At 51.7% G+C, this 7855-nt stretch overlaps 1 protein-coding gene across 6 annotated transcripts in view; it reads right to left on the bottom strand.

Annotated features, from left to right (window-relative positions):
• The window catches only part of SVIL (supervillin), a 205317-nt gene extending 197762 nt beyond the window's left edge, over positions 1-7555 (bottom strand). The window contains exon 1 of one of the 6 annotated variants that reach the window (XM_036228073.1): positions 7196-7555. The gene's annotated coding sequence lies outside the window, so the exon portion shown is untranslated. Of the gene's footprint in view, positions 1-5395; positions 5939-6184; positions 6351-7195 lie in introns of those variants that run through there. The other 5 variants (XM_036228078.1, XM_036228079.1, XM_036228076.1 and 2 more) reach the window with 5 other exon arrangements.
• Between the last annotated feature and the right edge of the window lie 300 nt (positions 7556-7855).

A 7855-nucleotide genomic window follows, 5' to 3' on the forward strand; every position in this document is an offset into this window, starting at 1 on the left:
AGAAGCTGGCAGAAGTCATCAGAAAAAATGGCAAGGGGGGAAACTTGCCGCCAAAGAGAAAGAGGGGACTTGGGGGAAGCAATTAAACACCAACGACAGATGGAGATAAGGGCACCGGAGGCAAAGTGTCTGCAAGACATTTGAAACCGAGGAGGACCGCTGGGAGGCGGCTGGGCGAGCAGCACCAGACCAGGAGCAGGAGGGGCAGCGTGTCAGAGAGAAAACAAAGGGTCCTAGAATGAAAAGAAAGCTGCCAAAGTTAGGGACCAGGAGGGTGGACTGTCAGAGTGTGTGTGTGTGTGTGTGTGTGGTTACTAGGACCGTGGCTGCACAAGGAATACTAGAGAAGCCTGGAGCACAGGGGGGCCCTCCATGCTGCCCCCTCAAAGCTCATCACCTTCCTCCTCCTCCGGGCAAATGGCTGCTGTTTCTAACCTCGAAGGAGCATGATGCTGAAGGGATGACATGGTCACCATTGCCAAGGGGGGCTGGCTCTTGTTCCAATGGTCCCCCTTGTGGAAAAGACAAAACCGGTTAACTGTGACCATCCATCTGTATCTGACAAGAACTGTGCAACACCCCAAACCATTAGTCAGGAATAAACGCTTTGATGCAATAAATACGAGGTCATCTTCTAAAAGGAGCTGAGCTGGTTGGGGAAGGATAATGGGCCCCCTAGCCATCGTTGGGCCTCGGTGTGAACGTGCGTGTGCATGCGTGCGTGGGTTGTAGGAAGGAGGGATCCATGTGTTAGAAAGCTGGCAGTCACACTTGAGAGCCAAGACTTAAAAATATAACATGATCAGTGAATAAGTGAAATGTGCAGAGAAGTGTAATGAGGAAGAAAGAGTTATCTCAGGGAAAGAACCCAGTGGAAAGCCCAGCGGGGACCGCTGTCGTCAGGCACGCATAGTGAAGCCCCAGAAGGAGGTCACTCAACCTCTAGCTTTGGATAAGTTGATTTTTCCAAGACTCGGCCCTTGAGAGTGAGTTTTGGGTAGGAGATTTTTGTTCTAATCCTAGCCCAGGCGAGGATCTCAACTGCCGAGCCTCAGTTTCCTCTTCTGCAAAACAGAGCCCCTGGGCCATCAGCCCTGAGACTCCAACAGGGTTCTCGAGAGTCTCAAATGAAAATAGCAGTAAAATCAAACATGAAAGCTGAAACATTGTGAAAATGTAATATTAATGCGCAAAAGGGATGAAGTAAAAGATGCATGAATGTATAAACGGAGCCCAGCAGGGATGAAAGGGTTCAAAATTGTGAGTCTAACTCAGCACCTGTGAGTTGCTGGAGCACCTGATGCGACAGCAGTTTACAGCACGAGAGCCCTTAAGAATTAGCTGAGCATCGCTGTCAGAGGGCTTTATACATGTCCAAGTAATTACGGTTTATTTTATAACCTCTTCTAGAAGAGAGGGAGTGAAGCTAACCGAATCCCAATAAAGGGTTGTGATTTATGCTGGAGTTTCTAGAGGGTATTTATTCACCTCCATTCACACTAATTAGGAAAGTAAAATGAGTTAGTGCTGAGCAGGAGTGGGGGGCAGGGAGGTTGAGTAGAGATCAGGGTCTCTACACAGACATGAGGCCTTCTCATTTTAGGGCATGTACACAAAATTTGCCAAACCGCATAGTAGTGCCTATTCCATCTTCCTGCACCCAGCCTCTCCTCGATTTTTATTAGCACGTCAACGTGGTACTCTGGCTTCATGTGAGCTGACATGATCATAACACCAACGCGATTACAAAAAAGGTACCTGAAGAGGTGCCTTCACAAAAAGCTGCTGCCTCTAGGCCAGCCCTCCCTCATATGGTATTCGTTTGTCTTATTTCCAAGATGTGAGTCTATCTGGGGCTGGGCCCAAGGCCTTACTCATCTTTATAGGCTCTTCAGGCCTGCCACACTATAAACACTCAACAGAAGATTTGCTGAATTAAACCAAGAGCCAAGTCACCTTGGATAAGTGAAAACTTCTTGGAAACTCAAGTTTTCTCACAGATAATGGGTGTGGGCAAAGTACCTTCCAGCTATAACGAATGAAAAATAACCTAATCTTCTGGAAACTAAAAAGCACTGTCTGGACACACATTATAACTTTCATATATCTCACACAATAGAAAAATGTATGTAGTAAATCTGATTCATATGGCAATTTTTAAAACATAACACTTAATTTTAATATTAGACCTATTCCTTTGTTGGGGAATGAAATATGAAAGCAGCCTAGATTTTAAGTATGGAAAAACTATATACCCTGGTTATCCTTAAAAACATTTATTCAGAAAAAAAAAAAGTTAATTCTGACATTTCCTTTTAAACCTTGCCCCATGACAAACTATATCTGGAATAACATTGACATAACAGAAACAAATAGGACTATTTACAATGTCTACAGTTTAACAAAGGCGTCTGGATTTTTACCTTCCTTGGTTACTGCACAAAAGCAGCAAATGTAAGTACAGTTGCCTCAGCAGCTGGCAAGTTCTCTTCCATATGCAAAGAAGTTGTGGAACAGCTGGGGAGTGCAAGACGCTTTTGAATACGCTGCTATGTGATCCAAAATAAGGCTGCCTGTTCATCGTCTTCCCTACAATGGAAGCGACAGCCCAGCACAGGTCTGGCGCATGCCCTGCAGCTGCTTCTTTCTTCCCAGTCAGAGCGCAACAAGTGGCTACAAATGGCGTGAGATGCACAAAAGCTTCTAACCCTGTGCATGCTGTCACTTGGTTACATATCGCGGCTTATTTTCCAGTGAGGGAAAAGAATGCTACATTTTGTATCCAAATGTAGGAACCTATATAAGGCTTTAAATGGCAATCCCACCCTGTACTCCAGTGCTATGCATTTCTTGGTGACAACTTTCAAGTTTGGGTGGTATTCAAGGACATTATCAGGTTTCCAGTGCTTTAGCCCGTGATTGTTTAAAAGATAAATGCAAAAACAAAATCGAGAACTATAAAGTAGCAGTGGAAGAGGTCTTTCAAAAACAACTTGACATATTAGAAGCTATTTCTCCACCTGTATTTACTAAATGGAAAAGCTTCCAAGTTTTACAACATATCAAATAGCTATACTGGTTGTTCACTAGTTGTTCAGCTTAACTGGACATAACCATGTGTCTTTGTGTCACTTTCCAAAAGTTAGTTTAACAAATTTCAGGTCATACATAGTTTACCATATTTGAGCAAATGTTTTTGAAATGTTATCACAAACTCTCGTTCCTCCTGTATCAGTTTTGTAGCTTACCTTTAAAAAGACTCCAAAAGAGATGCTATTTTCCAAAGAAATAGTCCCGTTTGCCAAGAATGGTCCAACACAATTCACACAGAAGCAGATACTTTTCGTTAATGTTATAAATGGCTAGTGAATGAGCAAAGAGAATACTTGCTTCCTTTTCTCCAGTTTATTTGGTTTTGAGTCCCCCCTGCCCCATGTGCTGTCATCTTGGCCATTAGAATATTGGCTTCAGATTTAAAGGAAAGAGAAATGACTGGAGGGCTGGCCGCAAAATGACATAGCAGTGAAACTCCGAGGAAAGCCCTGTAGTTCCCGAGCCTCTTGTAAATTCCTTGGGCAACTAGACAAAGTTTTCCATCACTGCCAACCACCCCCACACACCACTTGCTGACCAGAAAGAAGAATCACTGACTGCTCTACATTGCAGTGTAGAACTAAGAAGAACAGGGAGTTCAAGACAATTGTTGACCATTTTATCTTTTGGACTGAGAGAAGGGAAGAAAAAGATTCTGTTCTTAAATGTCAGTTATTAGTTAACATGTGTTGAGCAGCTACATTGTGCTAGTGCTCTAAGGCACCTTTTACAGGTTATCAAATTTAATCCTCAAAGCAGGTTATATTATTCCTGCCTTAGAAGAGGAAAGGGAAGCTCAGAGAGGCTGAGCAACTTGCCTGGCATGACAAAGCTATAAATGGTGCAGGCAGCATTTGGTGCTGGCCATTCTGACTTCAGAGGCTTGCCCTTAATCATCATGCCTCGCTGTCTCCACAACTGGCACTGCACTAGGACATTCTGAATCACTGTCATTCCAGACTTTCAAACAACATCTTTCTTTAAGGCAATCCATCTTAAGTTGCATGCAGAACAATACCAACATCCCATATTGTAAACTTGAGCTCAATGATTCATAAAGTGTGTGGATAAAACCATGTTTTTTTTTTTTCTCAAATGCCTAAAAAGAATTTTACAATTTTAACTCATCGGGCAGTTGATTAAACTTGGCCATATTTCCAAGGCAGACTTCACTTAATTTTAAACACATATTAAGCAAGTGGCGAAGTCACACAGCTTAAACAGGGGAGGAACTAGAGCTCCTTGCAGTAGGAAAGGCAAAAGAGCTCCATGCACGTAGAGTTCCTGCTTCCGGGCCCACCTGCCTGAGGAGACGTCACGAAAAGCAAAGAACAGCTATTTCTGACCCTCTCAGGAGTTGTCAGATCATTCTGAGGGTTTTAGTTGTCTTCATATACCCTAAGTTTTAAACTAAGATTGGTTTAGTTCAGTAGCTGGTCCTAATGAAAGCCAGCAATATGTGGAGAGTAAGTCTTACCCTAATGCCTAACATGATCCAACTGCGTCTGGGGTTACACAGGGGTCCCCAACCCCTAGCCCACAGACAGATACAGGTCTGTGGCCTGCTAGGAACCAGGCTGCACACCAGCAGGTGAGCGTCAGGCAAGGGAGGGAAGCTTCATCAGTTTTTGCAGCAGCTCGACTCAGCTCCACCTCGGACCATCAGGTTTTAGATTCTCATAGGAGTACCAATCCCTGGTGCAAACAAGGTTGGGGACCGCTGGGTTACAGTATGTACCCTGACCCTTCCATTAGCAAGCCATAAACAACTCTTCAGCAACAGCCTTTGGAAAGAAACTGGGATGAACAAACAGTACTCTGGAGCAGGACAGACTCTGAGTCCTGTAAACCCTTTAAGTCTCAGTTTCCTCACTTGTCACAAAGAAAGAACCACTTTGGAGGAGGCTTTGAGGTTTGCAAATGAAAGGTGAAGATCCTTCTAGAGTGTGCATGGAAGACTCTCTCCATTAGACTTCAGAAAAACCAGTTCCTGTACTTTCTCTACTACAGAAGAGGGAGTGGCGGCAGATAAGATAACACAGTGAATTCTATCCTTTGATTACTGAGGGATAAAGTTTCACAGGAGCAGAGGGCCCTGGGTTTCCCTTCCCCTACGTCTGAGGGGAACCTCAGGCGCTTGGTGGAGAGGCTGCCCCAGCCGTTTCAGCGACAGTATTTGTGCATGTGCTGGGGTTTGTGTTAAGTTACCCCAATCTGGGGGAAACAACGAACTCTCTTAATTTCTCCCGCTGTTCTCTCTTCTTCTGGGTAACTTCCAATGGCAATAAACTGTCAGACTCACCAGAGCTGCAATGCCCGCGCCGGAAGCGCTTAACCCTGCACCTGACCCAGATTGCGGCCTGGACTGGAGCCTCGCTGCCGCCAACTCACAGTAATGCAATTACAGCCTTCTGGAGCTCCGCTCAGGGTGCCGGGGACTGCAGGCGGTCACGGGGGACGAAACCACTCCCTCTGGGGAGACCGCACGAGTCCAGAATCTACAGGGAGGGGCGTGGACCGCGGGCTGCCTGGGCGCGAGGCGCGCGGAGTTCAAAGCCAAGCCGCGCGGGCCGGGTGGGAGGCGCGACCCCGGGACCCGAAGGAGGGGCGCGGGGGCCACGGCAGCCCTCTTCACTCGCCCGGAAAAGAAACAGGCGGTGTCGCAGTTCTGAGCACACGCGTGCCCCTCCCCGGGCCGCCCCTTTCTCTTGCCCTCCTCCCCGCGTAACGGGCCGCGGGGCTAACTTCCCGAAACTTGGCAGAGGGAAATCCTGACCCGGCCGGCACCTCGGGGCGGCGAGCGCCAGGGCGCGCCGGGGACGGAAGTGGGTGGGAGCAGTGGCCGCGCAGCGCCTTTGTTACCGCTCGGGGACCCCGCGGGCCGCCGGGAGCACCCCGTCGCCGCGTCGCGGGAGTCGGCCACTCCTTCCCTGCCCGCCGCCCCCAGCAGGACCTCACAGCGCCAGAGTCAAAACTGACCCCACCTCCGGCCCCGGAGAGGAAAGCGCAGCTGAGTGTCGTAGTGTCGCCGGCCTGAGCCCTACGCTGCGTTCCCTGCCCCTTGACCACCGCGCGAAGGGACGTTCCTCACCTTCCCGAGCTTTCTCCAGACCTCCGGGGAAGGGGTGTCGGCAGAATCGCCGCTTCTCGGGGACACCGCCTCGCCAGCCCCGACTTGTCAACAGCGCCACTGGCACTCCCCGTCTCCTTTCTCAAAGCGAGGATCGGTCCCGGTCTCTGGGTGATTCACTGTTGCTACTTACCTGGAGGCTCGCACAAGTCCCCTCCCTCCGCCGGCCGGAGCAGCGATCCCGCGCTGGCGCCCTCTGCCGGGCCACCAGGAGGGAGCACCCTGGGGACAGAGCGAGGAGCGGCGCAAAGGGTCGGGAACATGGAGCCCAGCCTAGCGCAGGGACGCCCCAAGCCTCCTAAACGGGTCACCCCTTTGCAAAACAGGGGCCACCGCTCTGGGACCCTCCTTGGCCGCCAGGCCTGGGCCAGGGCGAGGGCCAGACCCCGGGCGAAGAGAACCAGGGCTTGTCCCTGCGCCCTAGGGCACCCACGCGCGCCCCGAGTCGCCCTACTCGCGGGCCGGCAGGTCCAGCCCTGCCTCCAGGAAGCGTGCCAAGGAAATCGCGAGGGCTCGCGTGCACATGTCCTGTTTTAAAACACTGGAAAAGCAGTTGTGCTGTGTGCAAACGTAGTTTGTGCCTTGTATCTTAGTAGCCCTCTTCTGCCCAAATTAAAGGCACGGAGGGGAGGGCAGTGACCTGTCACACCCCTCGCCAGGTCCGAGGACTAGGAAGAGGCTTGGAGCGAGATCCAGGTGTAGTTGCAGCGCCGGGGGCTATGGGGTCCCGGTCCAGCGGAAGGTCTGGAGGCCGGGTCAGCTCGTCGCTCCCCCTCTGGGAGAAGTGGCTGCAGGAGTAACTCTCTTTTTCGCCTAAGTAAATACACTACCAGTAGTTTAGCCTACCTCCGCCCACCCCATCCGCCCTCAGGTCCTGAAACTTTGGAGGGAACCAGATTGCAGGAAAGAAAACCTACGCGTCCTGCGATGGACCGCGTCCACACTGCCACCCCAACTTCGCGACCCGCTCACCTACTCCGCGCGCCGCTGCGGAGCCGGGGCCGCACAGGCTGTTCTCGCCCACCTGCCGGGTCGGCCGCGCGCACACGGTTCCCCGCGGCGACAGAAGTGGCGGCTAGGGGCCGGGGGCACACACGCGCGGGACCTCGGCGGCTGTCGCACAGGCCCCGCTGTCTCTCGGAGAGGGGCCGGGCAGAGTCTGCCTGGCCCCAGGCGCCACAGCTGCAGGAGCAGAGCAAGTTGCAAGACTGATCCGGGCGGACCCGGCGCCTCTTCCCCAGACTGCGGGAGCACCAGTCCTGGGGCGGCGGGCGGCGACGGGTATTAATTGTAGTCCCCGGGTGTCGGCCGCCGGGCGCTCTGAGTGGCTCGGACAGCGCGCCAGGCCTGCGGGGCCGGCCCCACCCACCCCTCAGCGCGCGCCCGCGCGCACGCTCCCGGCGGCTTCGGCTCCGGGGCTCCCGGCTTTCAGCCGCTGCGTCCTCACGGCTGCGGAGGCTGGAGGGCGCCGCTTACCTTAGAGACCCTGAGCGGGCTCTCCGTTTCCACTCAGCCTAAGGATAGAGCCCAACAGCGTGTGCGAACTTTGGGGTCGTTGGCACTCTGGGCCCGTTGTCAAGGAGACCATCGTTCCGGGGCCACTCGCTATCGTGAAAAAGTCACGTCACCCTC

Source organism: Rousettus aegyptiacus, unplaced genomic scaffold, assembly GCF_014176215.1.
Source record: "Rousettus aegyptiacus isolate mRouAeg1 unplaced genomic scaffold, mRouAeg1.p scaffold_m13_p_10, whole genome shotgun sequence".
Lineage (NCBI taxonomy): Eukaryota > Metazoa > Chordata > Mammalia > Chiroptera > Pteropodidae > Rousettus > Rousettus aegyptiacus.